At 46.2% G+C, this 26,534-nt stretch overlaps 1 protein-coding gene across 2 annotated transcripts in view; it reads left to right on the top strand.

Annotated features, from left to right (window-relative positions):
* The window catches only part of REC114 (REC114 meiotic recombination protein), a 186,362-nt gene that overhangs the window by 492 nt on the left and 159,336 nt on the right, over nt 1-26,534 (top strand). The gene's annotated exons all lie outside the window — the stretch shown is intronic.

Here is a 26,534-nt window from a genome sequence, read left to right as displayed (position 1 = left end):
TAGTACTTATCTAAATAGCAGTATAATTATGTAAACCAATTCCACATCCCTCATGTGGAAGGGAGGTTTGGATAGTCCAAGTTTTGGACAGCCAAGCCTTCACACAGGACAATTTGAATCCTAGCATTGCCGCTGAATACCTGTGACCTTCGTGAAGTTACTTATCCTCTCTGTACCTTAGTTACTTTATTTTAAAAAAAGATTATAATAATACCTACTTCAGATTGTTGTATCGAGTATATTTAAATATATAAATCATCCAAAAAGAGTGCCTAGTATAAAGTTATATAAGGGTTTGCTGTTATTATTACTATAATTTTTTTTTGCCTTAGTGTTATGTTTTAACACTATGGGTTACTAGGCAGTCAGTTCCTTTTGGTCTAGTTTGATTATTGCATGTGGCCCCTGGGGTTTTGGGGTGTGTGTGTGTGTGTGTGTGTGTGTGTGTTGTTGTGATTTGGACAGCAGTGGGTAGAAGAAGAGTAAAACAAAACAAATATTCCAGGTAGAGGACACAACATGTGCAAAGACCCTGCATCTGGAGAAACCTTAGCATGTGTAATGTACATAGAAAAAGAGTAGGGCTAGTGCTTATGGAGAACAAGGGGAATGATAACATGAGATGAGGTTGTCTGGAGAGGTACATAGGTGCCTTATGAACATTGTCCTAAAACCAATAGGAAGCCACTGAAGGGTTTTAAGTAGGAGTATTTTCACCTTTGGGAGATCACTCTGGCTGAAGTATGGAGGCGAAATTGGAAGGGAGTATGAGTAGATTCAGAAAGATCACTTAGCATGCTATTGCGATGTGGTAGGTGATAATGACTTAGTCTGGAGAGTGGGGGTGAGAGGGGAAGATGGCAGTTGAGGTGGGAAACTGAGCACACAAAAGCTATCTTTTGGAGGCAAAAAGGACAAGATTGGAGATTGATTGGATAGAGTGGTGAGAGTGAAGGACTTCTGGGTTTCTAGCAGGAGCAACTGGGTAGATGGTTTGGGGATGAGAAACATGTTGGGAGACGAACAGTGAGGGAATAATCCAAGACTTCAGTTTTTAATGAGTTGAGTTTAAATATGTTTACAAAGCATCCAGGTGGAGATGTTGAATAGGTAGTTGGGTGTACTGTACTTGACTCAGAAGAAAGATCTGATCTGGAGATGTAAAAGTGGTGTCGGCATGGAAGTGTGTCATCAGCATGAAGGGGATGTTTATAGTTATGAGATTATCTGAGATTCCAGGACCAAGCCCCAAGGTAGCATTTGTAGGTTAGATAGAGGGTACAGAGTCCCTAAAATTTGACAAGGGACAGAGTTGGGAGGCACCCAGGAGAGTTACTTTAAGAGGGAGAGAACAATTAACTTTGTTGAAAGATGTTGCAGAGTAAGGGAAAATGATAACTACAGCATGTCCATTGGATTTAGTAGCACGAAGGTCCTTATGGTCTTTACCAAGAGACATTTTAATAGAGTGAATGGAGTGGGAGCCAAATGGGGTGGGCTGACGAGTGACTGGTAGGTGAGGAAGTGGAGCCATTGTGCATAGTTCTGAGAGACTTTGCTATGAATGTGAGTAGAGAGGGGGCTTAATTGTTCACCAAATTCTAGAATATTAGAACTAGAGACACTACTTAAAGCTTAAAAATCAATATATCTAGCACCATAAAAAAGGCATTAAATACCTAGTTGTACTCTTGTGGAATGCTGTACCCTGAAAAATTATATAGGCTGCAAATGCAAAATGAGGTGAATAAAGAGTTAAATGCAAGAATAACTGACCTATAAAAAGATCGTATACAGGGTGTCCCAAAAAAATATCTACACACCTTAACAGCTGATAGTGCAACTTTACAAATGCAATGTATTTTAATAAACACTGCCTTTATAATTGTTCAAAGTATGTGTATACATTTTTGGGACAACCTATATATCTAAAAACAAACCAACCTGGGGATGTTTAAGGGCATATTTAATTTTTGAGACTACCCAACAGATTCCTTGATACCTGCTCTTAACACCTTCTAAACCTACTCTCCTGAAACATCTGGTTTGGGTACATTGTCTCAGATCCAGCAGTAATTCTTAGATTCTTATCCTGTAACCCAGAGGCCATGGGCATTTGACCTTTTGAAGGAGTTGATTGTCATTACATCTTTCCTCTTCTTTTTGCAAAGCTCTTCATAATTACTTATACAGAGCAGCACTTTTCAAGTTTTCAAATGTTCAGCATAAAGCCATGGCTGCAATGAAAATAGATGAGGTTGGCTTTTGTAGTGCTTTTGAAAAGTGAACATTTGTACCTTCTTTTGAGTCTGTGCTGAACCATCTTACCTGCTGTGATCAGTTTCAGCTTGGATCTGTTATTTTTTATTTTTTTGAAAAATGAACGAGAAAATAAGATTTGTTCTATTTTGCAATAATAATAATAATAAAAGGTGAGCCTTCTAAAGAACTGCACTGAAGTTCCATGTGAATTTCTTATTTTAAAAATGTGCCACTCTTAGTAAAAAATGCTAGGTGAAGTATAAAAATGTATTATTTTGGTCCTGGCCAGTGTGGTCCAGTGGTTGGAGCATTGACCTCCCTCCCTTCCACTCTCTCTCTGAAAAGCAATGGAAAAAATATCCTTGAGTGAGGATTAACAACAACAACAACAAATTATTATTTTGGAGTATAGAGTCAGTCTGGTCTTTTTTTTTTTTTTTTTTTTTTCACTAGGGAACTTTCAAGTTGAACCTATTTTGAGTTTTTTCATTTTTTCCAAAATTATGTGGAGAATCTGATCTCCTGGTATTTTAGTTGTTCAATTACAGAGAAGACTTTCATCATAATGGTCATATGCTAAGGCAAAGATGTTGAATCAAGAGAAAAAATGAATAGTACAACAAGAAGTCTGTGACATAACATTCTATATAGAATAATATAACTTAGTTGTCTGAATTGAATTATTCTTGTTAAAAGTTACTATCTGGACATAAATTAACCACAATTTGGAAGCAAACAAACTTTTTGTAACACTGTAAGAAAAATCAACAGTTTAGATTCTAAATTTTAGAACTATGTTATTCAGATTTCAAGGCTTATATAAATCACTTGGGGACTCTTTTTTAATGCAAATTCTGACTCAGTATGGGAACTAAAATTCTGTAGTTCTTACCAGCTTCCAAGTGATGCTGATGCTGTTGATCCTAGGACCACAGTTTGAGAGGCAAAAGTTAAGAAGAATGAAATGGGCAGCCATGAGTAAAATTAATAAAATTACTAAAATGAATGAGGTAAGGCAATCAGTATCATAATAAATATGCAAATGTTTTACTAATAGGGTTAATATTTAAACCATCTGCCATTTAAGGGGAATGAGAAAATGAAATACAAACTTGAACTTCATTTTAATTCCTCACATCTGTTAGCCCAGCCCTTCTAAAAAAGATGGTCATAATAGCAGATTGGTCCATTTAATGTATTTTATGTCTGAATATAATCCATTTTAATTTGAGAATAATTTTGAAATGTGATGTTAATTGCATGTTGCTTTCAAATTAAAGTTTTACTATGTTTCCCAGATCCCAGGGATTTTTCAAATATGCCCTAATTTGGTTGAACCTGACAACTTATTTTTTCATTTCAAAGGGAAAATAAATCATTCTTTAATTTTGATAGGAGGAACTTAAAATAATTTCCCTACTTGGAAATTACAAAATAGAATGTGAAGTTTGTACTTGAAATGAACTTTAAAGTATGAATTCAACATAAGATATATTTTGAGTTCTCTTAACTGTCCTTTTTTCTTTGTATTCCTAGTGCTTACATATTTCTTGCATATGATAGGAATGGTAAATGTTTGACTGAATGGTAACTTCTCTGAACTTTTCTTATAATAATGTAATAATTATGACATGATAGCTACTATTTATTAAGTATTTACTTTGGCAAATTTCTTACAGTGGCCCTATGAAGCAAATATTATTATACCCATTTTATAGATAAGTGAAACTAAAACAGAGAGGTTCAATGGCTTACTCAGGAACACAAAAATAATAAGTGAGAAGAAAGAATTCAGACTCCGTGTTTCCTGTTTCCAAAGCATGTGATTTTAACCCACTATGTTAATTGTCTTAGAAGTGTCAATATTTCTTTATTTTTAAATATTTTGTGGAAGTATTTATTAAGAACAACTTGAAACAATAGAATTATGAAAAAGAAATTTTGAGATATTATCACCATAATTTTTATTCATTAAAAGCCATCAGAATAGAAAATTTAATAGTTCAATCATTTGCTGAGAATTATTTAATTTTTAAATTAAAAAAATTTAAATTATAGTTGACATTCAATATTATATTAGTTTCATGTATACAGCTAAGTGGTTAGACATTTATATAACTTACAAAGTGGTCCTCCCGATAAGTCTAATACCCACCTGACACCATAGCAGTGTTAATATTTTATATGAGGCATAGCAGTTCAGTTATGTGGATGAGAAATTCTACCCACCTGATAACACAGCAGTGTTAATATTTCATATGAGGAATAGCAGTTCAGTTATGTAGATGAGGAATTCAGAGATCAACATACAGGGTAAAAATAATAAATAACTGTTTTTAAAAGATAATTTAAGGTTTATTAAGCCCCTACAAAAATTATTATTATTTTAGGGTTTGTTTTTTTCATTGAAAAAAATTTTTTAAATTTTTTTTAATTGCAAGTTGACATCCCATATTATATTCCTTCCAGGTTGACAATATAGTACTTAGACCTTTTATAACTTCAGTAGTGAACTCCCTGTCCAGGCCAGTGTGGCTAAGTCAGTTGGAGCATCATCCCATACACTGAGAGATGGCAGGTTCAATCCCCAGTTGGGGGTGTGCAGGAGGCAGCTGATCAATGTTTCTCTCTCTACCTTTTCCTCTCTGAAATCAACTTAAAAAAAAAGTGGTCTCCCTGATAATTCTAGTAAGGCAGCTGATTGGTATTTCTCACATCTTCTTCTCTCTCTTTTTTCTTATTTCCTCCCTCCCTCCATTCCTCTCTCTGAAGTCAATTTTTTAAAAAAGAGAGATCTCCTTGATAATTCTAGTAACCACTTGTCACCATACATACATCCTATCTAATAAAAGAGAAACATGGTAATTAGCCATACATCCACTACCTTTCCCATTGGCTAATCAGGGCAATATGCAAATTAACTGCCAGCCAAGATGGCGGCCGGCAGCCATGCACTGAAGTGAACAGGGAGGCTTGCTTGCTCCAGTGCAGGAGGACTCCAACGTTCCCTGCCTGACTTGCCGGCCTCTCAGCTGCAACTCTAAGCAACTATGTTGCAAATATAGAAGCTAAACAAAACCCCAGAAACCTGCTTTAGTCAGCCGGGCTTCAGCCAGCCGGACCGCAACATTGTATCAAATACAGAAGGTAAACAAAGGCCAGAAACCTGCTTTCAGCAGCCGAGGCCTCAGAGCTAAACCTGGCCCAGAATAAAAAAAATAGAAAAAGAAAAAAAGGAGCGGTTGGGAGCTTCAGTCACCCGCCAGCCTGAAAACGGCCCTCAGCCAGACTGGCCAGACACCCCAGTGGGGACCCCCACCCTGATCCGGGACACCCTTCAGGGCAAACCAGCCGGCCCCCCGCCCGTGCACCAGGCCTCTATTCTATATAGTAAAAGGGTAATATGCCTTCTGGCACCGGGATCAGCGGAGCCACGAGGCCTCCTGGCACCAGGATCAGTGTGACAGGGGGCAGCGCCCAAACCCCCTGATCGCCCTGTGGCTCTGTGTGTGACAGGGGGTGGGGCCACAACCTCCCTATCTGCCCTGCTCTGTTCGTGACAGGGGAAGGCACCCCAACCCCCTGATCAGCCCTGCTCTGTGCCTGATAGGGGGGAGCTCCTCAACCCCCTGATTGCCCTGCAGCTCTGTGTGTGACAGGGTGCAGCGCCCTAACCCCCTGATCGGCCCTGCTCTGTGTATGACAGGGTGCAGCGCCCCAACCCCCTGATCGGCCCTGCTCTGTGGGTGATAGAGGGTGGCGCCCCAACCCCCCCGCCCCCCATGGGCCCTGCTCTGTGTGTGATGGGGTAGAGCCATAACCTCCCCATTGGCCCTGCCCTGAGTGTGACAGTGGCGGTCCCCCAACCCCCTGATCGCCCTGCAGCTCTGTGTGTGACAGGGTGCGGCGCCCCAACTCCCTCCCCCCGCCCACGGGCCCTGCTCTGTGTGTGACGGGGTAGAGCCATAACCTCCCCATCGGCCCTGCCCTGAGTGTGAGAGTGGCGGCGCCCCAACCCCCTGATCAGCCCTGATCTGTGGGTGATAGGGGGCGGCGCCCCAACCCCCTGATCCACCCTGCTCTGTGTGTGACAGGGGGCAGTGCCCCAACTCCCCTATCGCCCCTACTCTGTGCGTGACAGGGGGGAGCTCCTCAACCCCCTGATCGGCCCTGCTCTGTGTGTGACAGGGTATGGAGCCCCAACCCCCCTGATGGGCCCTGCTCTGTGCATGACAGGGGGCAGCGCCCCAACCCCCTGATCCGCCCTGCTCTGTGTGTGACAGGGGGCGGTGCCCCAACTCCCCTATTGGCCCTACTCTGTGAGTGGTGGGGGGAGCTCCTCAACCCCCTGATCGGCCCTGCTCTGTGCATGACGGGGGAGCTCCTCAACCCCCTGATCGGCCCTGCTCTGTGTGTGACAGGGTATGGAGCCCCAACCCCCCTGATGGGCCCTGCTCTGTGCATGACAGGGAGCAGCGCCCCAACCCCCTGATCGGCCCTGCTCTGTGCATGACGGGGTGGCGCCGCAACCTCCCCATTGACCCTGCCTTGAGTGTGACAGGGGGCGGTGCCCCAACCCCCCAATCGGCCGTACCCTGAGCGTGACTAGGGGTGGCATCGCAACCTCCCAATCCGCCCTGCTCTGTGCATGACAGGGGGCGGAGCCCCAACTCCCCCATCGGCCCTGCTCTGAGCCCGACCAGGGGGTGCACCTAGGGATTGGGCCTGCCCTCTGCCACCCGGGAGCAGGCCTAAGCCAGCAGGTCATTATCTCCTGAGGGGTCCCAGACTGCGAGAGGGCACAGGACGGGCTGAGGGACCCCCTCTCCCCCCCAAGTGCACAAATTTTTGTGCACCGGGCCTCTAGTAGTTATTATAATACTAGAGGCCCGGTGCACAAAAATTTGTGCACTCGGGGGGGGGGGGAGGGGCCAGCCCGGCCTGTGCCCTCTCGCAGTCTGGGACCCCTCGGGAGATAACGACCTGCTGGCTTAGGCCTGCTCCCGGGTGGCAGAGGACAGGCCCAATCCCTAGATGCAGCCCCTGGTCAGGCTCAGAGCAGGGCTGATTGGGGAGTTGGGGCGCCGCCCCGTCATGCACAGAGCAGGGCGGATGGGGAGGTTGCAATGCCACCCTCAGTCACGCTCAGGATAGACTGGTTGGGGGGTTGGGGCACTGCCCCCTGTTACACTCAAGGCAGGGTCAATGGGGAGGTTGCGGCACCATCCCCTGTCATGCACAGAGCAGGGCCGATCAGGGGGTTGGGGCGCTGCCCACTGTCACTAACAGAGCAGGGTCCATCAGGGGGGTTGGGGCACTGCCCCCTGTCACTCACAGAGCAGGGCCCATCAGGGGGTTGAGGAGCTCCCCGCTGCCACTCACAGAGTAGGGCCGATAGGGGAGCTGGGACACCGCCCCCTGTCACACACAGAGCAGGGCAGATCAAGGGGTTGGGGCGCTGCACCCTGTCACACTCAGGGCAGGGCCAATGGGGAGGTTACGGCTCTACCCTGTCACACACAGAGCAAGGCCCGTGGAGGGGGATTGGGGTGCCACCCTCTATTACCCACAGAACAGGGCCGATCAGGGGGTTGGGGCGCCACCACTGTCACACTCAGGGCAGGGCCGATGGAGAGGTTATGGTTCTACCCTGTCACACACAGAGCAGGGCCCGTGGGGGGCGGGGGGTTGGGGCGCCGCACCCTGTCACACACAGAGCAGGGCCGATCAGGGGGTTGGTGCGCTGCACCCTGTCACACACAGAGCCGCAGGGCAATCGGGGGATTGGGGAGCTCCCCCCCTATCAGGCACAGAGCAGGGCTGATCAGGAGATTTGGGCGCTGCCTCCTGTCATGCTGATCCCGGTGCCGGGAGCCTCGCTGCTCCGCTGATCCCAGTGCCGGGAGCCTTGCTGCTCCGCTGATCCCGGTGCTGGGAGGCATATTATCCTTTTACTATATAGGATAGAGGCCTGGTGCATGGGTGCGGGCCGGCTGGTTTGCCCTGAAGGGTGTCCTGGATCAGGGTGGGGGTCCCCACTGGGGTGTCTGGCCAGACTGGCTGAGGGGCTGAGGGCTGTTTTCCCGCTGGCAGTTGACTAAAAGCTCCCAACTGCTCCTTGTTTTCTTTTTTTTTTTTTTAATTCTGGGCCAGCTTTAGCTCTGAGGCCTCGCTGCTGAAAACATGGATACAATGTTGTGGTCCGGGGCTGACTGAAAGCCGTTTTGTTTAGTTTCTTATTTGCAACATAGTAATAGTTGCTTAGAGTTGCAGTTGAGAGGCCGGCAAGTGAGGCGGGAATGTTGGAGTCTGCAGTTCCTGGAGGAAGCAAGTCTCCCTGCTCGCTTCAGTGCATGGCTGCCGGCCGCCATCTTGGCTGACAGTTAATTTGCATAAGGATACGCTGATTAGCCAATGAGAAGGGTAGTGGTCGTACGCCAGTTACCATGTTTCTCTTTTATTAGTGTAGACTAGAGGCCCGGTGCATGGAATTTATGCACTTGGGGGGGGGGGTCCCTCAGCCTGGCCTGCACCCTCTCAAAGTCCGGGAGCCCTTGGGGGATGTCCAACTGACAACTTAGACCCCATCCCGGGTATTGGGCCTAAGCTGTCAGTTGGACATCCTTAGTGCTGCTGCAGAGGAGGGAGAAGCTCCTGCCACTGCCACTGACCTCACCAGCTATGAGCCTGGCTTCTGGCTGAGTGGCGCTCTCCCTGTGGGAACGCACTGACCACCAGGGGGCAGCTCCTGTGGTGAGCATCTGCCCCCTGGTGGACAGTGCGCGTCATAGTGACCGGTTGTTTCGCTGTTTGGTCAATTTGCATATTCGCCTTTTATTATATAGGACTAGAGGCCCGATGCATGAAATTTACACAAGGGGCTCAGCCCTTGCAGCCCTGGCTGCCTCAGCCCTCGCAGCCCCAGCTTTGTTGGGGAGGTCATCTGGATGGTTGTCCAGAAGGTCGTCCAGAAGGTTGTTCTGCTGGTTGGTCTAATTAGCATATTAGCTCTTTATTAGATAGGATTACTGGCTATATTCCCTATACTGTAATTTAAATCCCTGTGACTATTTTGTAACTGCCAATTTGTAGTTCTTAATCTCTACCCCCTCCCATCTGGCAACCATCAAAATGTTATCTGTATCTATGAGTTTGTTTGTGTTTTGTTTCTTTACTTTGTTTTTTAGATTTTACATGTAAGTGAAATAATAGTATTTGTCTTTCTCTGTCTGACTTATTTCACTTAGTGGAATACCCTCTAGGTCCATCTGTGTCATTGCAAATGGTAAGATTTAATTCTTTTTATGGCCATGTTATATTACAGGGTATATTGCACCACATCTTCTTTATCTAGTTGTTTATCGATTGGCACTTAGGTTGTTTCCAGATCTTGGCTATTGTATATGAAATGCCCTTTGTTTTAAAGTCTGTTTTAAAGTCTGTTTTGTCTTATATAAGTTCTGCTACCCAGCTTTTACTTTCATTTCCATTTGCATGAAATATCTTTTTCCACACCTTAACTTTCAGTCTGTGTGTATATTTCCATTTGTAGGCAGCATATTAAGGGTCTTGTTTTTTTATATCCATTCAACCACTCTACATCTTTTGATTGGAGTATTTAATCCATTGTAATTATTGATAGGTATGTAGTTATTGCCCTTTTATAATTTATATTTTTATCTTCTTCCTACTTCTTCTGAAAGAAGACCCTTTAACATTTCTTGTAATACTGGCTTGGTGGTGATGAACTCCTTTAGCTTTTTTTTATGTGTGGGAAGCTAATGATTCTCATTTCACCTACTTTCCCCCTAAGTTCAGTTTCCTTTGATTCTAAATGATAGTGTTGCTGGGTAGAGTAATCTTGGTTGTAGGTCCTTGTTTTTCATCACTTTGAATATTTCATGCCAATTCCTTCTGGCCTAAATTGTTTCTGTTGAGAAATCAGCTGACAGTCATATGGGAGCTCCCTTGTAGGTAACTAACTGCATTTCTCTTGCTGCTTTTAAGATTCTGTCTTTGTCTTTAATGGTAGGCATTTTAATTATGATGTGTCTTGGTGTGGACCTGTTTGGGACTCTGTGCTTCCTGGGCTTGAATGTCTATTTTCTTGTCAGATTAGAGAAGTTTTTAGTTATTATTTCTTCAAATGGGTTTTCAATCCCTTGCTCTCTTTCCCTTCTGCTACCCTGATGATGCAAATGTTGTTATGCTTGATGTTGTCCCAGAGGTCCCTAAAACTGTCCTTATGTTTTACTATTTTTTCCTTTTTGCTGTTCTGACTAGGTGTTTTCTCTCCCTTGTCTTCCAAATCACTGATTCGATTCTATGCTCCATTTACCTGCTGTTGATTCCATCTAATTTATTTCTTTTATTTATTTATTTTTTAAATCCTCACCTGAGGATGTTTTTATTGATTATTTTAGAGAGAGAGTAAGGGAGAAAGAGATATGGAGGGAGAGAGAAACACCAATGTGAAAGAGTAACATCAATTGGTTGCCTCTCATATACACCCTGACTGGGGATTGAATCCACAACCTCAGTATGTGCACTGACTTGGAATTCAGCCCAAAACCTTTCAACATACAGGGCGACTCTCCAACCAGCTGAGCGACCTGGCCAGGGCTCTTTTTTTTTTTTAATTGAATTAATTGGGGTGACTCTGGTTAACAAAGTTATACAGGTTTCAGGTGCACAGTTCTGTTTACCAGCCCAAATCAAGTTGTCCCCCTAGACCAGTGATGGCGAACCTATGACACGCGTGTCAGAGGTGACACGCAAACTCATTTTTTTGGTTGATTTTTCTTTGTTAAATGCCATTTAAATATCTAATCTAATAAAAGAGAAACATGGTTATTAGCGTACGACCGCTACCCTTTTCATTGGCTAATCAGGGCAATATGCAAATTAACTGCCAACTAAGATGGCGGTTAACCGCCAACAAAGATGGCGGTTAATTTGCATATGTAGGCACAATGCCGGGAGGCGGAAGGGAAAGCAGGAAGAAGCCCCCTGCCACTGGCAGTGATTGGAAACCCAGGGGGGAGCTAAGAGCCGGGGGGCAGGGCAAAGGTGACCCTGGGGGCCGCCTTTGCCCTGCCCCCCAGCCATGATCGGAGAATCGGGCGCCTTTGCCGCCCTGGCCAGTGATAGCGGGAAGTAGGGGTGGAGCCAGCGATGGGAGCTGGGCACCGGCGAAGCTGGCAGTCCCGGGAGCTAGGGGTCCCTTGCCTGGGCCTAAAGTGGAGCCCGCGATCGCAGGGCTGCTGCAGCTGCGGGTCCCTGCTGCCCAGGCCTTACACCTCGGCCAGAGGCGTCCAGCCTGGGCAGGGGCGGAGCCCGCGCGATCGGGAGAGGGGGGGGGGGCTGCTGCAGCTGCGGGTCCCCGCTGCCCAGGCCGGCAGACCAGGCTGGTGGGGCTGGCGGGGTCACGCCCCAACCCGCTCGCGGGCGGACGCCCACAACCCGCTCTCAGGCCAGCAGACTGGGCTGGCGGGGTGGAGGCCCACAACCTGCTCTCCGGCTGGCAGACCGGGCTGGCGGCTGGCAGACCGGGCTGGCGGGGCGGCTGCTGCGTCCGCCCGCAGTCACGCCCCCAACTGGCCCTCCCCGGGGGAGATCCTGGCTGGCTGCAATTCACCACCAGTCACGCCCCCAACCAGCCCTCCAGTGTTTGACCCAGGCTTCTGGGCGGGGGGTGGAGCAAGCGATCAGAGGGAGATGGGGGTCCCCTGCCCAGGCATGATTCCTGGGCCAGAGGCATCAGGCCTGGGCCAGGGGCGGAGCCAGCAATCGGAGGAGTCTGGGGGTCCCCTGCCCAGGCCTGATGCTTGGGCCAGAGGCATCAGGCCTGGGCGGGGGGCAGAACCAGTGATCGGGGGGGAAATGAGGGTCCCCTGCCCAGGTCTGACACCTCTGGCAGAGGCATCAGGCCTGGGCAAGGGGCCGATCCTGCGATTGGAGGGTGATGGGGGTCAACGCCTGAGGGCTCCCAGTATGTGAGAGGGGGCAGGCTGGGCTGAGGGATACTCCCCCCGCCCCCACCCAGTGCACGAATTTCGTGCACCGGGCCCCTAGTATAAAATAAATACCAAAAATATAAGTCTTTGTTTTACTATGGTTGCAAATATCAAAAAATTTCTAAATGTGACACGGCACCAGAGTTAAGTTAGGGTTTTTCAAAATGCTGACACGCCGAGCTCAAAAGGTTCGCCATCACTGCCCTATACCCTCTTCCTCCTCCCTCCATTTCCCCAGCAATCATCACACTGTTGTCTGTGTTCATGAGTTCTTTCTCTTTATTTTCTTCTTTGCTCAATTCCTCCAACCCTCACCCAGTCCCCTTACCCCATCAGCTGTCAGCCTGTTCTCTATGAGTCTGTCTCTATTTTGCATTAGTTCATTTTGTTCATTAGATTCCACATATGAGTGAAATCATATGGTACTTGTCTTTCTCTGACTGGCTTATTTCACTTAGCATAATGCTCTCCAGGTTCATTCATGCTGTCGCAAAGGGTAAAATTTCCTTAAAATGTATTCTTCATTTCTGACTGGCTCTTTTTCATTGTTTCTATCTGCATTTTATGTTTCCCAGCTCTTTGTGTAAGTTCTCACTCATTTACCTATTCTTCCCCTAAGTTTATTGAATATCCTTATAGATAGTGGTTTTGAACTCTGTATCTGCTTGCCTTATCCCCCTCCCCCCTCCCATTTCACTTAGTTCTTTTTGTGGAGTTTTGTCCTGTTCTTTTATTTGGGATATGTTTCTTGTTTCCTCAGTTTGGCTGTCTCTGTTTGTGTTTCTATGTATTTGCTACATCTCTCAGTCTTGGCATGGTAGCCTTATGTAGTAGATGTCCTGTGCGGCCCAGTGGTACAGATATCCTGGTCACCTGAGGCCGGTGCTCCAGTTGTAGTTGAGTTTTGATTGCTGTTGGCACATCAGTGGGTGGGATTGATGCTCTGGCTGGCAGGTTGTAAAGACTGGCTGTGACTACAGCAGATGAGTTGTAATGCAGGGTCTGACCCCACAGAGTGGGATTCACTGTAGTGGGGCTCTGGTGTTTGCAGAGTCTACCATTTGGGTGTATCATTTGTGAAGCTAATTAGGTGGTGGCTCTGATGTGGCCCAAAGCCATCCACCTGGTATGTCATTTCTGGGGCTTCTAGGTAGAGGATCTGGTACAGACCTAGGTCAGTTGCTGCCTGTGCCCAGCCCCGAGCCACCTGGTAGGAGCTACAAAGTGATTTACTGCCTGTGCTTGGTGTGGGGGCCCCTGGGAGAGGCTATGCTATGAATCAAGGCCATCTGCTGCTAGTGTCGGCTGGGTCTGCTTAGCAAGAGATACAGGGCATGCCCTGACCGGTTTGGCTCAGTGGATAGAGTCTCGGCCTGCGGACTGAAGGGTCCCAGGTTCGGTTCCAATCAAGGGCATGTACCTTGGTTGCGGGCACATCCCCAGTAGGGGGTATGCAGGAGGCAGCTGATCGATGTTTCTCTCTCATCGATATTTCTAACTCTCTATCCCTCTCCCTTCCTCTCTGTAAAAAAATCAATAAAATTTATAAAAGAGATACAGAGCATGTTGAAGCCAGCCGCTGCTTATTTGGGGTTTGTGGACTTTTGAAAGATTTTAGGAAAATCTGAAGCATGAACTGAAGCTGGCAGTTTGTGAGGAAGTCTCTGAAAGTTCAGGCTGGTGCATGAGTTGGGTGGGATGGATTCTTTGGGACTCTGCTTCCTGGGCTTGTAAGGGTCTTGTTTTTCATCAGGGTGGGGCAAGTTGGAGACTCAGATTTGGTGCCCACCTGTATTTGCATGCTAGATGGGGAAGGGCTCAGCAAAGGAACAATGTCACCTGGCTGTGTGCTCTGTGGTGGGAGGAGTCAACAGGGAAACAATGGCTTCTGCCAGCAGTTTAGTCCCAGACAAAGCTGCCGCTCCAACCCTTTTCTGGAGTCAGACAATTCAGTTCCTCCCTGTATGTCCCTGGTGCTTTTGGAGCTGCTGCCCCAGCGCTGAAGCTCAGAGGGAATGATTCCAGTAAATTCCATGTGCAGGCCCTTAAGAGGAACACCTGGGACTCTAGCAGCCTCCATCTTCCTCAGCCACAATCTGCTCTGGTTTTCACAGCCAGATGTGTGAACTGCTCTTCCCAGCACTGGTGTCTGGGCAGGGGAGCCTGTGTGGGGCTGGGGTCCTGTGTATGTCAGGGGGGACCTCTGCACTCAAGATATCCCTCCTGATTTTTTACTGCCACACCTGGGTGTGGGGCCAGCCCTATCCATTTCTCCACCCCTCCTATCAGTCTGGATGTGGCTTTTTCTTTATATCTAAAGTTAAAGGATTTCTGTTTAGCTAGATTTCAGATGGTTCTCCAGGGTGGTTGTTCTATAATTTAGTTGTAATTTTGATGTGGTGAGCACAGAGTTTACCTGCTATGCCATTGTGACTGGAAGTCCAAAAATTATTTTTAAAAATTGTACCATAGTACTTCTATGCATACCTGGTAATTTTGTATTGGATGGCCAATGTGAATTTTACTCTGTTGGGTACAGGATATTTTTCTATTTCTACAAATATTCTTGAGCTTTTTTTCTGGGATAAGCTATCTGGTAACAGTTTGATCCTTTTATACTTTGTCAGAAGAACCAGAGCAGCATTTGATCAAGGGCTAATTTTTTCCCATTCCTGAGGCAAAACTCTTCAGAGTACTCTACCCCAATGCCCTGTAAATTATGACAGGCACTATTCCCTGTTCTTAAGTTCCCTTAAATCAGTGGTTCTCAACCTGTGGGTCGTGACCCCTTTGGCAGTCGAACGACCCTTTCACAGGGGTCACCCAAGACCATCCTGCATATCAGATGTTTACATTACGGTTCATAACAGTAGCAACATTACAGTTATGAAGTAGCAATGAAAATAATTTTATGGTTGGGTTACAACATGAGGAACTGTATTTAAAGGGCCAAAAGGTTGAGAACCACTGCCTTAAATGCTTTGAGATTGTTTTTTCTCCAGCCTCTGGTAGTTTGCTCACACACATGTATGCTTAAGACTTGGGCCTCTGTGGGTGTCGAGAGTTTTTTTTTCTGTGCAGCTCTCTCCTCTCTGGTATTTTGAACTTCAAACTCTAGCCACAGTGACCTTCCTGGACCTGCAACTCTATCCTCTCAACTCAGGACACATTGCCAGATTCTGCCTGGGCTCCTCCTCCTAGCACTTCAAACTGAAAACTTTCTCAAGAAGTAACCTATGGCAATGGTAAAGCTCACCTCCTTAGTTTCCAATTATTTCTTAGGAATCGTGTCCTATATTACCTGATATCCAGTGTCTTGGAAACTGTTGTTTCCTCTAATTTATCCAGTTTTTTTGTTTGTTTGTTTGTTTTGTTTTTTAGCTATTTCAGGCAGAAGAGTAAATTTGGTCCCTGGTACTTTCTGTTGGCCAGAAGTGGAAATTCATAGTGGGTCATTTGATTCAGTTACATTTTTGTTTTTTTTCTACTTCAATTCATCACTTCTACAGATTATTATTAAACTAGAGGCCCGGTGCATGAAATTTGTGCATGGGGGGCGTCCCCTCAGCCCAGCCTGCACCCTCTCCAATCCAGGAGCCCTTGGGGGATGTCTGACTGCCGGCAGTCGGACATCCCTCTCACAATCCTGGACTGCTGGCTCCTAATCACTCACCTGCCTGCCTGCCTGGTTGCCCCTAACTGCACTCCCCCCCACCCCCCCGCCAGCCTGATCGCCCCTCACTGCCTCTGTGTGCCGGCCTGATTGCCCCTAACTGCCGCCCCTGCCGACCTGGTCACCCCCAGCTGCACCCTCCCTGCTGGCCTGGTCGCTCCTAACTGCCCCTCCTGCTGGCCTGGTCAACTTTTACTGCCCCCCCTGCTGGCCTGGTCACCCCTAACTACCCCCCGCCCCTGCCGGCCTGGTCGCCCCACGCAGCCTGCTGCTCAGTTGTTTGGTCATCCCTCACTAACCCCCCTGCTGGCCTGGTCGCCCCATGCAGCCTGCTTGTTAAGTCATCCCTCACTAACCTCTCTGCCAGCCTGGTTGTAGGCAGCCATCTTGTGAGGGTGTGAGGGTCCATTTGCATATTATCTCTTTATTATATAGGACTAGTGGCCCGGTGCATGAAATTCGTGCACGGGAGGAGGGTGTCCCTCAGCCCAGCCTGCACCCTCTCCAATCTCGGACCCTTTGGGGGATGTTGACTACTGGTTTAGGCCTGATCCCAGGATGTCCGACTGCCGGGATCGGGTCTAAACTGGCAGTTGGACATCCCTTTCACAATCCTGGACCGCTGTCTCCAACCACTCACCTGCATGCCTGCCTGATTGCCCCTAATTCGTGCACGGGAGCAAGGAGTTCCTCAGCCTGGCCTGAACCCTCTCCAATTCGGGACCCCTCAAGGCTGCTGGCACCTAACTGCTCACCTGCCTGCTGGCCTGATCCCCTAACTGCTCTCCCCTGCTGGCCTGATCCCTCTAACTGCTCTCCCCTGATGGTCTGATACCCTTAACTGCTCTGCCCTGCCATCCTGATCCTCCTAACTGCTCTCCCCTGCCTGCCTGATCACCTCTAACCACCTCTGCTTCAGCTCTGCCACCATGGCTTTGTCCGGAAGGACGTCCGGAACCTCGTCTGGAAGATGTTCAGTCTAATTAGCATATTACCTTTTTATTAGTATAGATGCCACCTTGCCTAAAAATTCAGGTTGTTAGCAGGTTTTCCCATCATGGAAGGAGAGCCCACAGTAGCATCCTGGGTTCTGACCAGGGCTTAAGCACTCATACTTTATCTCAGCAGATGAGATTCCTAGAAGACTCTTGGATGTACCTTGAACATTTCTATCGATTTTTCCAAATCATCCTCCAAAAATGTTGAATCACTTTAAACTCCCACCAGCAACCATGCATGTGCCCTCTGTCCTACTTTGATGCCAGTATCATTGATTTCCCCCTAGAAGCTTCCCTCCCCTCAGCCGGGACTGCTTGGTACTTGAGCCAAACTCACTGTTCAGCCCAGGACTTGATTTCCCGAGATAGAATTATGGAGGAGGAAAATAGTTTTCCTCTACCCTTCTGAGTTCTTAGCGGAGGCCCTTGTAATGAAAGACAGATTACCAAGAGAAAAACTAAAGTTCATTAACATGTGTACCTCTTGTATATGTGGGAGATCCCAGGGAAAAATGAATAACTTCCCAAAGTGGCTTAGAATCCAGATTTAAATACCTTCTTTCTAGGGAAAGGGACGGGATATGTAGGCCTCTTAGAGGAGAGTACATGATTTTTAGGAAAGATGAATGGGGGTGTGGGAGATAGTTTGTAACAAAGTTTGGATGTGATGTCAACTTCTAGTCTCCTGTCCTGTGACAGGAGTCAGTCTTCACTGGCTGATGGCACTTTTCCCATCAAGGGAACCTTTTGGGGGGTCCGATTTTAGGCAGAGCAGGAGACTTCAGTGAAAACCTCTCCTTGCATTTGCTGTTTTTTAAGCATCTGCAGGTCAAGATCGTCAATATAACAACACGGCATATGTTGGGGTGGTCTGTTCTCTGACCTTCAGAATAAACCCAACAAAAGCTTGTTTCCTCTCTTAGATAATTTGCCACAGTAGCGTTATTCCCTGGAAACAGTATTCTGACCAGTATTCTGATCACTTCCTGGGAGTGATCATAACATACCCTGTGCTTGTAGAAAGGTGTGGGCCATATCACTAAATAATCAGGGTCAGTTTTCTCATCTTGTGGAAAGGGAGATAAAGTTATGATAGTTTATCTCCCTTTCCACAGGTTTCCTGCCGGGTTGTGTCTCTGCTGCAGCCCCAGTGGCCCCAGCGCCTCTGCGGCCTTGGGGTTAGGGGCTGCTGGGTGCCGGCCCCCCTGCAGGCTGTGTCTGTGCTCCTCTGACCCCAGCGCCAAGGTGGGGCTTGAGGCTGCTGGGTGCAGGTCACCCTGAGGGCTGTGTCTCTGCTCCTCCAACCCCAGTGCCAAGGCGGGGCTTGGGGCTGCTGGGTGCTGGGCCCCACTGCAGGCTTGTGTCTCTGCTCGTCTGGCCCCAGCAGCCTCAGTGGCCCCAGCAGCCCCAGCAGCCCCAGCAGCCCCAGAGCCTCCTCGGCCACGGGGCTTGAGGCTGCTGGGTGCTGCCCCCCCTGCAGGATGTGTCTCTGCTCCTCTGACCCCAGCGGCGAGGTGGGGCTTGAGGCTGCTGGGTGCCTGCCCCGCTGCGGGCTGTGCCTCTGCTCCTCTGACCCCAGCCCAAGGCGGGGCTTGGGGCCACTGGCTGCCGGGACCCCTGCGGGCTGTGTCTCTGCTCCTCCATCCCCCCAGCAGCGCTGACCAAGCAGGCCCAGAGGCCCTCCACCAGCGTGTTGAGGCAGAACGCCTGCATCGTCACCAGGCTTCGCTCTGCCACTTGGAGCCTACGTATGCAAATTAGCCGCCATCTTTGTTGGCAGTTAATTTGCATATCGTGCTAATTAGCCAATGGGAAGGGTAGCAGTCGTACGCTAATTACCATGTTTCTCTTTTATTAGATAGGATTACCTATTGGTACTTGGCATTCAGCTAGGCGCTGGAGAGACTTTGGAGCTTTCCTATGTTATCACCATCTTAAAATATTGGGGCACTCAAGCAGAGGGTTGCAAGAATAGGTAGGGCCTGAGCATTAGGGCAGTGTTTCTCAAGGAATATTGGGTAGACTATTGTCAACAGAGTTTCTGGAGGTGCTTGTTGAAAATGCAGATTCATAGGTCCTGTGCTACACCTACTGAATCAGAATCTCTGGGGTGACTTTCAGGTGTTGGATGTATTGCAACCCATCCTCATGCCCAATTCTAAATGAAGAGTTGGGAGGAGGGAACAATTGACAAAGTAATATTGATATGGTATATAGTATTTTACAATTTAGAAAGCATTTTTATAAAATTCTTCACGTTTAATTTTCACAACTTTTTAATCTTATTACCATTTTAGAGACAAGAAGCTAAGGCCTGGCTATGTTAAGTAGCTAACCAAATGTTTACATAGGAAGTGGAAGAGCCGATTCTAAAACTCAGGCCTTCCTCAAGCTAATCCCCAGTTTGCTGTACACTACACTTCTCTTATGAAGACATAGGGGTGTCATCAAGAGTTATTATTCTTTCATGCAGCTCGCTTTTTTGGAAGAGTTATTAGGGTATATATTTTTTAAATATACTTTTTATTGTTGATAGTATTACAGACATCTCCCCTTTTTGTATTAGGATTAAGATGGGCTCTGGGTGACAGAAATTGTAAAAATAACAGTACACTAAATAAGATGAAAGTTTATTATTTTCCACATAAAAGTACAGGGCTGATATGACAATTCACAGGGTCAAGAACTGAGGGTCTTTATATTTTGTTCCTCTGCCATGCACGGCCAAGGTCTCATAGTCCAAGATAGAACTGATATTCTAGATGGGCTTTGTAGAGGAAGGGATGAAGAAATGGACAAAGGATACACACCTGCTGTCTCTTAAGGAAGTTTCCCTTAAGTTGCCACAAGGCACTTCTTATAGCACTGTAGCCAGAACTTAGACCTGTGACCATCCTAGCTGTATGGACAGCTGGCATATGTAGTCTCTATTCCACAAAATCATGTGTTTAGCTAAAAACCAGGGGTTTTATTACCATATAAAAAGGAAAATGGATGTTGGAGAATAGTTAGGAATCTGCCACATACTTTTCTCTTCTGAATCTGGAGACTGTTAAGAAATGAAGGCTTATTCCTGGGATTCTTGGTTGGAACTTAAAAAGGCATTTTTAAATAACATTAGCAGCAACCAAAAATACTGTTATTTAGTGTATAATTACTGTATGTCAATACCTAGAACAGTGCATGGTAGGTGGATTCCAAATATTGATTGAATGAATGAATTAAGGCCAGGCATTCTGCTAAGCACCTGACCTTGCATTGTATCATTTAATCTTTCTGATGAACCTGTAAGGTAGTTATTAATAACTAGAGGCTGGGTGCATGAATTCGTGCATGGGTAGGGTCCCTCTGGGTGGACTGCAGGGATTGGGCTGAAACCTGCAGGCCAACGTCACCTGCAGCTTCTACCTGCCACTCCTGCTCAACCTGGCCCCACTCTGCCTGCTGTGGGCTCGCGCCACAGCAGTGCTTGCCAGCCATGAGCCCTGAGTCTGGCGCCCTCCCAAGGGGAGTGGCCTGCGGGATCGGGCTGAAATCGGCTCTCTGACATCCCCTAAGGGGTCCTGGATTGCAAGAGGGTGCAGCCCAGGCTGAGGGACCCCAGTGGTGCACGATCGGGCCCGGGAGGGACAATGGGAGGGCTCCAGGGTGTGTCTGGACCCCAGCAGCAAGCTAACCTAGTGGTTGGAGCATCTGCCCCCTGGTGGTCAATGCATGTCATAGTGACTGGTTGACAAGTTGACTCTCTGCCCCCTGGTGGTCAGTGCATGTCATAGCAAGTGGTTGAGCAGCCTTAGCATATCATTAGCATATTACACTTTGATTGGTTGTTCGGTTGTTCTGCCATTCAGTCTATTTGCATATTACCCTTTTATTATATAGAATTTTATTTTATACTAGTAAATGAGGAAATTAAGTATATTTCTAAGTGGAAAAGCTAGATTTGATCCGAGGTCTGACAACAGATAATGTCTTTTATGAAGTAGTAGGATTACAGTTGTTCACCAAATATGCTAATATTGCATATTCCCGGACTCTTGAAATTATGTGTCATGTGACTGATTTTGGCCAATGAAATGTGAGCAGAACTGAAAGTGACCTATGTCATGGGCAGAAGCTTTAAGAGCTAGGGCATGATTTATGATCTTTCTCTTTGCTACAGTGTTGTAGATATCAGCTGCCCTGTCAACCTACATCAGGGGTGGGCAAACTTTTTGACTCGAGGGCCACAATGGGTTCTTTTTTTAAAAAATATATTTTATTGATTTTTTACAGAGAGGAAGGGAGAGGGATAGAGAGTTAGAAACATCAATGAGAGAGAAACATCGATCAGCTGCCTCCTGCACACTCCCCACTGGGGATGTGCCTGCAACCAAGGTACATGCCCTTGACTGGAATCGAACCTGGGACCCTTGAGTCTACAGGCCGACGCTCTATCCACTGAGCCAAACTGGTCAGGGCCACAATGGGTTCTTAAACTGGACCGGAGGGCCGGAACAAAAGCATGGATGGAGTGTTTGTGTGAACTAATATGAATTCAAAGTAAACATCATTACATAAAAGGGTACGGTCTTTCTTTTTTTTTTAGTTTTATTCATTTCTAACGGGCCGGATCCGGCCCACGGGCCATAGTTTGCCCACGGCTGACCTACATCCTATAGTGAGAATGGTAAGCAAGGTGAGGTAGAGTGTGAAGACAGAGTGAGGATAGATACTGTAAGAAACGAACCTTTGTATTTTGGGTTGTTAATTTCTGTAGCGTACTCTAGCCTATACCTAACTGATAGATAAAGAAATAACTTTTTATAATTGTGTTTATGCTTAATGGAATTATATTTCACAAATATTATAGATTGTTTAGGCTTTTTAGAGGAAGAACCTTCTAACTCAGCGGTTCTCAACCTGTGGGTCGCGACCCCTTTGGCGGTCGAACGACCCTTTCATAGGGGTCGCCTAAGACCATCCTGCATATCAGATATTTACATTATGATTCATAACAGTAGCAACATTACAGTTATGAAGTAGCAATGAAAATAATTTTATGGTTGGGTCACAACATGAGGAACTGTATTTAAAGGGCCAGAAGGTTGAGAACCACTGTTCTAACTGATGTTCTAACATTTTACTTTTCTATGACAAAAACTTTATTTGTTCCAAGGCATCAGTTTATAAATATAGCAGGTCCTCAAATAATGTTTTTGTTCAAGAATATTCCATTTCATTGTAATGTTGATCAAATGCATTGGTTTTGTTTTATATCCATTTGCTTAAAGTTGCAGAACCTATTGACAATGTTAAGTGAGGACTTAGTGTACATGTTTCCAACTTGGGATCAGTCTCTGTTCTCCTAGAGTAACAAAAATTTAATTTTATTGTGTAAGAAATGGTTTTCATAGAGGCCCTGGCTTATTTACATAACATGATTTTATCTAGATTAATATAGTAAAGATTTTTTTTCAGCTTAATGGTTGAAGGAGTTTAAGACATTACAATGTAAAATGAGGCCCAAGAGGGTTATGATTAATTGATGTTTAGGGTTTTTTCCCTGCCTACTATGTGCCAGACACTATTCAGAGCTCTGTTTAAAGATGATTAAGGCATCACCACTGCAAGAGCTAACCAATTAAGCAGAAGCACCTGCTCATTTGGAACATAGGGTGCTGTTTACCTCACATAAATGATAACATGGCATCTGAGAAATAAAGTGTTTCTTTAACTCAGATTTAGACATATGAAACTGTTAATGAGCTTAAATGAGCCTTGTTTGGAATGAATAGAAGGTGGTGCCTATGAAGATATGAAAGATGCATGTGAGAGTTGTGGTGGCCTAAGATAGGTGTGAAATATGGGAGGTACCACTTTCTGGTATACTTGGTGATTTTTATAGGATTTATTAATTTGGGAAATTTGTCAAGGATTTTTTAAAACATATTGGAAAAATGTCCTAGGACGGTGTTTTATAGAAAGAACAATACCAGAAGTGCCTTGATGGATAAATTCAAAGGCATGAAGAACTTATTCCTCTGTTACATGGGAGGTATTTTGAGTAAATATATTCTGCTTATAGCTACTAATCGAGGCAGTCAAGTTAAGTCTCATAGCTAGGTTTAAAATGACTGCTTAATTTCATGATCATCAATCTTATTTTGCAGTATATATGGTGAAAGAGGTGAATCACATCTCATGTCTTAATACATGAGATGACTTTTTTAGGTTGCAAAAAAAAAACAAATTCTCCAGGTATATAGCATTACTTTTTGGCGGAGAGGGTCTGGGTATTATGCTCTTACAATTTTATTATTGTTGTTACTGTTAACACCTTGCATTTCTCTGGTCAAAAAGTACTGACTTTTACAATTTGGTAATGGGTATGTAGCACGACAACTTTCATTAGCAAAATATACTCTACAAACTTATTGAAATAGTTTATGAGGCTTTTAGTAAGTGGGAAGGCAGTTGATAGCCTACTTAGCAGTTTTGCACATTTTTTATATTTTGTAATGCCTACATCAGCAATTTGGGTCAATGTATAGAGCTGTGACACTTTCTGAGGGGCCTTAAAAGCACGCGCGTGTGCACACACACACACACACACACACACAACTCTTAATCAGGTACAGTAAGTCTTCATCTAATGTCATCAAGAGGTTCTGTGACTTTAAGCAAAATGACGTATAACAAAACCAGTTCTACCATAGGTAATTGATATAAACAAGAGTCAAGTTCCTATAGCATCTCATCAGTGTTAAAATGAAATGATGTTGAGGCTGCGATCCAAGATGGTGGCAGAGTAGGAGAAAGCTACACTCACATCCTGCCAGGACAAAACTGGAATTACAACTAAAATATGGAACAGTCAGCCTGAATAACCAACTGAAAACTAGCTGAACAGAAGTCCTATAATCAAGGATTTACAGAAGAAGACACATCGAGTCTGATAGGAAGGATAGAGATATGAAAAAGGCTGGCCACACTTCCAAGGCTGCGGCTGAGATTCTGGAGGGATATCTCAGCTGCAAAGGTTCTGCCTGAAGAGCATGTGGTCTCAACACAATGGTGGAATCCCCAGCCTATAGCACCAGAGTTGGAAAGAGGTGCCCACATAGCATCTGACTATGAAAATCAACAGGGATTCTGTCCACCAGGGAGAGACAAGAATCTGCTAGAGACACAGGTGCACTCTTAAAGGGCCAATGCAAAAAATCTCATCACAGCCACTTACCCTGGGCTCCAGTAGAGGGAGGGCAGAGTCAACTAGAGTTGTGTGAGGAGAGACTGGGATTTGTGGCTCTGGCTGGGGAGAGACCTGAAGGGACAGCGTCAAGATCTCTGCTGAGTCCCTTTCCCATACCGCAGATGCCATCTTTCTTGGGTGGAGCACTCCCCTCCTTGTCATATCAGCCTGGGGGAATGTAATAGCCCCATACTTTGAACTCCCTGTAACCCCACCCTGTGGAGCTTGCTCCTGCTGAGGAGTCAGCTGCTTGGGCTGGGGTGCGAAAGTCTGGGCAGACTCAGGGGGTGTCATTGCCTGAGTTGTGTAACTTTGGGGCAGTGGCTGTTCCCCCCACTTTCCCTTGAGCCTGACAGGCACCTCCCCCTTTGGGGAAATCTGCTAGCTCAACTCTCTGGACTCCGGTGGCCCCACCCTGCTGAGCCTGGGCTCCCCAGGAAGTCTTGGCAGAATTGAAGACAGACTGAGTTGTGTAGCTCTGAGGCTTCTCCCTCCATATTCTCCCAAACCTGACTGGTGCCTCTCCTCAGGGAGATGCACTAGCCCCACCATCCCAACTCCTGGTAGCCGGGTCCAACTGAGTTCAGGTTCCCAGCAGAATCTGGGACAGACCAAGTAGTGTGGCTCTAGATGGGACCATTTTTCCTTTGCACATATGACCAGTGCAGAGCCTTTCCTTCACACAGCCAAATCTTGATCTGTTTGGGCTTGATAAACTCTGCTAGAGAAACCTTAATGACTCCCAACTCACCACAAAAGCCTGCAGATGCCTGGGGGTGGCAGCTGGACTTGGTATACCCTGGGACTTTTGCTGAGTGGCCTCAGATGAAGCATTAGCACCTTGTTTGAACCTGTATCAATCTGGTGAACACTTGCTCCTGCCTGGCAAATCACTGAGAACCTACCTCATGCAACTTGAGTATCACCAGAGGCTCTTTCACTAACAGCCAAACAAGCAGCCAGCAGGTGGAGGCAGGTGGAAGCAGGTGGAGGAGGATCTTGGGGTGCTTTGGGTCTTTTGCTTGCCTGCCTCTGGAGTCAGTGCTAGTGGAGGCTAGCCCTCGTATGCAGTTTATTTCTTCCCATGCACACCAAGGACCAGGAGAGGCAGCCACAAACTGTGGGTCACCCTCCAAACAGGTTGCTCAGGTCCCGTCATAGGCAGGGTCTGACATTGACCTGTAACAGAGTCCCTTCCAAGAGCCCTAGAACAGACATATCCAATGGCCAGCTTCAGACAACATCAGAGCAGGATCCAGTTATCTCCACAAGCAGCATATCCAAAAGGAGGTCTCGGCAGGCACTAGACCCTGCTGAGGTGAATTCCACTTCATGTGGTCAGCTCCTGCACAGCAGATCATACGTTGTGGTTGGGGTCAATCCTCACAGTCAGCCAGGTTGAGGGTTGACCCTCCACACAAAAGGGTTAATAGCAATCAAGACTCAATTACAACAGGAGGGCTCACAAAACCCATACAAGGGACAATCCTGGAAGGCCCAGCTCATGTGATCAAGGAGATTGTACCATTGGGTCCCAAAGCACACCTACTATATAAGGCCACCCTACCAATACTGGGAGATATTGCAGATCTGCCTAATACACAGAAACAAACACAAAGAGGGGAGACAATGAAACATGCCCCAAATGAAAGAACAGGAGAAATCTCCAGAAAAAGAGCCCAATGACATGGAGGCAAGCAATTTACCAAATATAAGGTTCAATAAAAAAGATGATAAGGATACTCAAGGAACTTAGTGAGAACTTCAACAGCATGAAAAAGGACATAGAAACCATAAAAAAGAACGAGTTAGAAATGAAGAATACAATATCTGAAATGAAGAATACACTAGAAAGAATAAACAGTAGGTTGGATGAAACAGTATTAAATCAGTGATTTGGAAGACAAGGTAACAGAAAACACCCAATCAGAGCAGCAAAAAGAAAAAAAATTTTTTTAAATGAGGATAGTTGCAGAGACCTTTGGGAGAGCATGAAGTGTAACAACATCCACATAGTAGGGGTACCAGAAGGAGAACAGAGAGAGTGAAGGATTGAGAACCTATTTGAAGAAATAATGACCCAAAACTTCCCTAACTTGATGAAGGAAAAAGACACACAAGTCCAGGAAGTTCAGAGAACCTCAAACAAGATGAATCCAAAGAGACCCACACAAAGACCTATCATAATTAAAATTGCAAATGTTAAAGACAAAGAATCGTAAAAGCAGCAAGAGAAAGATAGTTACCTATAAAGGAACTCCCAAAGAACTGTCAAACATTTCAGGCCAGAAGGAATTGGCATGAAATATTCAAAGTGATGAAAAGCAAGGATCTACAACCAAGATTACTCT

Source organism: Myotis yumanensis, unplaced genomic scaffold (genome assembly GCF_028538775.1).
Source record: "Myotis yumanensis isolate MYYU_CA2020_CCGP unplaced genomic scaffold, mMyoYum1.0.hap1 SCAF_1, whole genome shotgun sequence".
NCBI classification, from domain to species: domain Eukaryota; kingdom Metazoa; phylum Chordata; class Mammalia; order Chiroptera; family Vespertilionidae; genus Myotis; species Myotis yumanensis.
The sequence above is the reverse complement of the archived record's forward strand: the minus strand, read 5'-3'. Positions and strand labels throughout refer to the sequence as shown.